Raw genomic sequence first — 6601 nt, 5'->3', positions numbered from 1 at the left:
GCATCCCGGGCGGCGGGCGCGGCGCCGCAGGGGAGCGGGGGCCGGGGCAGGGCGGGCTCGTCCCCGCGCCGAGCGGCGTGAGGGGACTGCGGGGGCGGGAAGGGCTCTGGCGAGTCGCCCTCAGGGGCTTCTCGCCCCCGAGAGCCCGCGGGCACCTGCGAAAGGTGCGGCAGGACCTTGGGCTCCATGTGCGTCCCCGGGGTGGGCCTGTCAGCCTCCCCATAGCGGGCTCTGCCACCTCCGCCTCCCGGGACCGGCCCTCAGGGGGTGAGTCGGCCAGCGGCTGCTCAAGGCCCATCGCTTCACCGCCCTTCAGGCAGGTGAAGACCCAGCGCGCCCCTTTGTTGGGGATTTGCACCTTCTCCATCCCCTGTACCCCTTTTCCAGGATCGGCACCGAGCCACCACACAGACGCACCTCTCAGACCCCCCAGCACTGATGTCTGGTTACGCTGCCAGTTGGTTTTACCAGTATCAGCCTAAAAACGGGCCTAGAACACGCAGAAGTCTGGTGCTGAGGCATGGCATTAGAGCTGGAGACCTGCTGGTGTTCAGGGCCGTTCTGGGTTCGCTCACCTGCCGTTCTTCGAGCTGGAGAAGAATGTAGGGGAAAAGCTAAAACCTTAGGAGAGCAGAAATGTAAAAAAAAAAAAAAAATTTACTGATAGATCTGTGCCAGAGCTGCTTTCATCTCCGCTGGTTTCTAATGACTAGATGGAGAGGTGCAAATAAACAAAAGCATTTTCTGTGCTAGCACAGTCTCCCGACCACGTGCTTACTAGCATGCAGATAAATTTTGAAACTGCATTGTGTTTTGACTTGAGTCTAGGAAAATATCGGAATTGGACATCGCAGCCCAAGTCCTCAGCTGACATGTATGGATATAATACCCATTTAAGGTGTATGAAGAACAGGTTGCTTTTCTCTTTTGAGAAATTAGCAGATTTGGGAAGTATAAAAAGGCCAACAGGAAATTAATATCTGTGATTTTACAAGCTGTCAGAATCTTGAAAAAAAGTTTTGTAGTAGTTTAGTAATACCTGTTTGGGAATGGTTAGTTAAACATTACTACCAAGATGTCTTGTTTTTTTAAAAATGCCTCTTAATGCTGTATGCTAATTTCAAAATTCTTTTCAGCTCTATTTTCAAGCATTAATTATTTGAAAAAGTAACAAAGGAAATGGGAAGGTAAGCGACATAACTTTTTAGAAACTTACTTGCATTCTGGCAACCTTGTGGAATGGAGGTGGCTATTGTGGTGTGAGGGACTGGTGTTTGCTTTTACCTAATCTTACAATTTCTTTGTGTATTGTCTACCATACCTACTGTATGAAATGTTTTTGAAGTCTTCATGCCTCTCACCTAAATTTCATCTTCACCTTTAGCTATCCTACCCTGCTTTGTAATACCAGAGCTCTTGCTCTTCTAATTGGATTGGTGTCAATATAAATATAAACAATACCAAAAGTATTTTCTTTTTCCTCATAAATTGGATAGTAAATTACCAAGTGCCTGTTTGATGTTAATGTCAAAAGAGGTTCTCATGTGCATAAGCTATCACAAATGAGTTCTTTCTGAGGTTAGTAGTGATTTGGGGGGTTGGGCTGCATTGGGAGGGATTGGAAACTAGTAATTCCATAAAACATATAAGATAATTTTCTTTATGGGCAGTTTGTTAAGCTCTGGTGAACATGAACCTTCAAGACAGGAGAGAAGATCTGTACATGTATGCATGTGAGAGATGAATGAAAGGTAGAAAAGACTTACCTTTTGGTACTTGCCATAAATCATAGATTGTCACGTCTCTCTGTCACTTAAAATGTCTTCGTAAAGTGAGAATCCTTCCATGAGTAGAGCCAGTTTTGTCACCTAGTCAGAGACAAGGGATTTGGGCCGAATCACTTTTCAGGATCTGGCAGGGATATAGAAACCTTTGGTGACTCAGTTTGGAGAGACACTCTCCCATGCAGAGTGCATCCAGCACAAGCTATGAAGAGTTCCTTGAAATCGTTACAATGGATATAATGCTCCCTAATGCAATTATTGCAGGGCCCTTCTTCTTATAGGGAGATAAGTACGTATCTGATCCATTCCAGTAGGAACTTTCTTTTTCCTTGCATAAATGAAAAATTAACTAGTGACTCTCACTGGACACTACCTCCTTTCTGTAAGACTCTCCAAGCTATTCTGGTATTATAACTTCCAGGAATCAACACAAGAGGAGAGTGCCTGGAGATTCCTAATTCCATTTCTTTAAAAGGAGGTAGGTTTCCAAATGATTTGAAGGAAAATAGGAACTAGGAACACCAAACCACAAGTTTTAAACTTTCATATGTTCCTTTTTCCTTTTTTAAGTTGTTCTCAGTTGCTGTTCTTATGTGAAACACTGTGTCTGGCAGGGGCTGCATCTGTCTCTGTATAAATGCTATAGTGTTCAGGCTACAGAAAAAAATATGAGGCTTGCAAAAAGTATTATATTTTCTTTTAAATGACTCTTCAGTGCCTTCAAACATGGTCTCATTTGAGAAGGCATATACTCTGCATTTAGCAAATACAAATTCAAAATATTAAACAGATCCACAATGAAAGTCTTTCAGATCAGACCATTATTTATATAAGATAGCTACTAAGAAGCAGAAAGACAGCCATATCATAGCAGCTGGAAGTTGCTTTCCAGCATTGCCTCTATGACACCTCTTTCACTCAAAGCATGTTCCATTGGATGAAGATACAGGGCTAGGCTTTTAAAGATGTTGATCCTATTTTCCAGCCCTGTTGAACTTCTTGTGTAGGAAGCCTGTAGGCAAAGTCAATGAAGAGAAAAAGGCCTGACCCTAATAGCTGTATTACTATACAATTTTATTTCTTGGCCCTTCAAACCTCCCTTTGTTGGCTATGAATAAGAAGTCAAAAACAATTAAAAAGAAAAGCAACATCTCTGGATTCAATCTAAATAGACTGATGCCATCCCATATTCTATAGCTGCTGCAAAATTAATACATACTTGCAGAACTTTGTTCCCAGCTGGAACTGCCTGTAATTTCCATATTTTGTCTTCCAGAGAAAGGTGATTCTAAACAGGATGGAGATGCACCACAGCAACCACCAACAATGAAGAGAACTTCTCTCGTTTTTCTTAATCTGGATTGTCTGAGGTCTGGTTTTGCTGTGGTTATTTGGGGCAGTTCTTTTCTTTCTTTCTGCCCTTCCTCCTTTCTTCTATTGAATAAATGAAAAATACCAATCAGATTTCAGATTCTTCCTCCAGACCCACCCTAACTCTTCAGCAAAGTCAGGGAAAGAACTTCAGTTACATTTGACGAAAATTGGATTAGGTCCATCATTTTATTATTTTCCAAGGTAGGCATTTTCCTGAGGTGATAAGCAATCTCTGGGCAGTAGGTTGGCCTACTTTCCTATGTTACAGCCCCTTTGTTTCACTTAAACATTATTCCCATACCACCACCAGCACCCATTATGGGATGACAAAAAAATAGCATGGTGCAAAAAGGCAGAAAGACCACAGTGCTGTTGCATCGTGTAGAGTGAAAGTAGAACCAATGGGTGACAATGGCAAAACAGGCCGTGGTGCATCAGTGAGATAGTGGTCACTATCTGCAGAACATCTTTTCAGTCTGTGTGGAGCTGAAATAAATCTGTTGTCATTGTAAGTGAGTTTGGATATGTTAGCATTATATGTTAGTTTGTCATTGTAAAGTGAGACCACATCTATTCTGGACTATCTGGTTTTCCTTTTTAGCACTACTGACTAGAATTAGCAGAACACGGTGGTGCATTCAGAGGCTTCTGAGAAGGAAGTTTGCTTGATTTCTTTGATGTTAACCAGTGTTCCGTATTGACCATCTCTTAAGTGCAGCACTTAAATTAAGAGCATTCTTGCTGGAAAGATTTTGTCAGCTGGCCCAGTGATTATTTTTTAGTATGTTTAAAGGCATAAGAGTAAGATAACGAGATAACGATACTGTCACCATTCACTGTTTTTTGTTGGGTTTTTTTTTTTCAGGGCTGCATTTCATACACATACTAAACACAAAACAGCCTTTTTCTGGCCACAAAATACTGTATTTGTCACTGGGATTGTATTGCAGTATCAGGGAGTGCTAGTGTAAGCCAGGATGGTTTGTTAGTTTGGTCTATCAGATGTCTCATGCCTGACATTGAAAAGAAAATGCTCACTTCTTAATTTCATCAATATGTCTTTCATGGAACTACAGCAGGAGGTAATGGCATCCCTGTTCAGTTTTACAGGAGACACATCTGAAACAAAATGAAGTACCAATCCAATTCTAAATGGACAAACATCGGTCCTGTAGACGTCATCTCTGTAAATAATCTTCAGTGTTACTCCTCTAGGACCAAAGTCTGAGGCTGATTTATCCTGATATTGCTGAAGGCAATGCCTTTGAGTAAGTTTTTATGCTGTTTGTTTAAATGGGCTGATAGTTTGCACTACATCTACCATTTCATGCCTGTTGTGTCCATGAGATGGAAAAAGTACTTCACATCCTTCTTTGGCATTTAGACACATCCTCTGCTAAATGAATAGATTAAATAAGTCTCTTTAGCGAGGAAAACATCTAGATTCTGTATTTCACAGCCTTTTTTCATGAACCTGATCTTTTCTTTTAATTGTCTTTTGACCATCTTGTGCACTATTGGCTGCCATAGTAGCCAAATTAGGCTACATTTTGTGGGATGTTTTTTAACTTGTGTTTGCTGGCTGGCTTGATCGCACGTAGGCAGACAGCTACATATTTTGCTTTTGTTTTGTAGACCACCTGTAGTCCCACAGCATCTTCAGTGGTCAACAGGCTGAGAAATTCTACCCTAGGTTCTTTTAACTTGGCCTAGATACCTCTCAGCCTAGTTTTAGTCACTCTTTTTTTTAATTAAAATAAAGCAACAATTATGATGTTAGTACAACAATGCTATGTTAATTTTTAAACTGCAGAGCACGTTTAAATTATTATCCAATGTATATAGGTCTTTTACTGGTTTTTCTCTTGCACTGAGTTAAATAGAGTTTAAATTTAAATCATCTCTCTTTTTGGCATTTTTAGACTGAATATTAACTTGGGTCAAATATAATCTGAATGTTATTCTGAAAAAAGAATATGATAATTCAGCATCTTTCCCTTCAGGCTATGAAAGAGTACCTATAATATGATTCCCAGAGAATACAGCATGCAGTGACCTTGGTAAGTAATTGATGACACCTCACATAAGCACCTACTCTTCCTCTATGTGATGTTGTTACAGGATCATATTTGCAAAAAATGCCAAAGCTAGCAAGAGCTACAAGCATTGATAAGTTTCATTGTGGCAAAAAAGGAGGAATAAAAACATAGAATGCAAAATATGTCATCTTAAAGTGAGCAGAAGATCTTGAAAAAGATTCTTCACATCATTTTCCACCTTGAAACAATTTTACAATTTATTTTTAATTGGAGTTAAAATTGCTAGGTAAATATGGGAAACCAAAAGTTTATCCACAAAAACTAAGAATATTTTGTTCAGAGAAACATTATGCAGTCATGCAAGACTACATGCCTCTATTCCAAACAATACTATTTCTTCATATAACTGAAGATGTTTTGTTTCCAGTTTTTATGTAACTGAGTAAAACTGACTTGTTTGACAGTGGCTTTATTTCATTGGTCGTATTCACTAGTATTGAATAGCAATGGAAGGGAAAATGAATTTAATTTTAAAGAAGTAGCAACCTGTTACCTAAGTAATAATTTTTTTTCCTCTCTTCTGTTTCCCGTGCTATATGAAGAGATCTTCCAGTGAGACACTAACCAGAGCCTAATAGATGACATGAGTATGAGTATAAGCTGCTGAAATTTCATTTGTGCATCCAAGAAAAGAAAAAAAGAAAGCTAGGAAATTTCTAGGAAGCAAAAGTCAATGTACTTTTGTAATAAACTTATCCAATGACTTACAATTACTTGATGATAATTCCTATCTAGAAGCTACCTAACAAGGAGACACTTCCTACATATTTGCATAACTTTTTGTTTTCTCCCACATCGTTGCAAAAATTATACATAATTTTCCATTAAGTTTGTATGATTAACCATGAGATTAAGAAATCACAAAACATTATTTTTGTTTTATACAGATGGGTCACTTGTCCTGTTGCCAAGCCAACGCCCATTCCTCCTGATGTGCCTGTCTGCTGAAGCCTTTCCTAGCATGCCAGACCGAAGTTTTATTAAGAAGGTTATATGCCAAGGTAGACATACATTTGTTTCCTAGTCAAATTAGACTCATGCATTTATAGTTTATAAATTTAACCTCATGCAAGGTAAGGATTTAATGAAAAAAGGGACTAGTTGCATTTACTTACTGTGTCAGAAAAGAGATGCAATAGGTTTTATGGGGAATAGTGCCCAACTGACATCTGTTTTCTCTTCAGGTATTTTAAACTCCTAATTTGTGATTTGGGTTATTATCTTATTCTTTGGCAATTAGTGTCATCAGCAAAAGAGTAATTTTTTTTTAATCTTGCTGTATTTTTATGTTTTATTAAAAGACCATGCATAAGCATTTGAGGGAATGATCTTTCTACTAATCTA

At 39.2% G+C, this 6601-nt stretch overlaps 1 long non-coding RNA gene across 1 annotated transcript; it reads left to right on the top strand.

Annotated features, from left to right (window-relative positions):
* Positions 1 to 4329: 4329 nt before the first annotated feature.
* Positions 4330 to 6255, top strand: LOC119152253. Its single transcript, XR_005105724.1, has 3 exons — positions 4330 to 4426; positions 5162 to 5218; positions 6145 to 6255. It is a non-coding gene; the product is annotated as an uncharacterized LOC119152253 (long non-coding RNA).
* Positions 6256 to 6601: the final 346 nt, after the last annotated feature.

This window comes from Falco rusticolus, chromosome 8 (assembly GCF_015220075.1).
Source record: "Falco rusticolus isolate bFalRus1 chromosome 8, bFalRus1.pri, whole genome shotgun sequence".
Lineage (NCBI taxonomy): Eukaryota > Metazoa > Chordata > Aves > Falconiformes > Falconidae > Falco > Falco rusticolus.
This window is presented reverse-complemented; position numbering and strand designations above follow the sequence as displayed.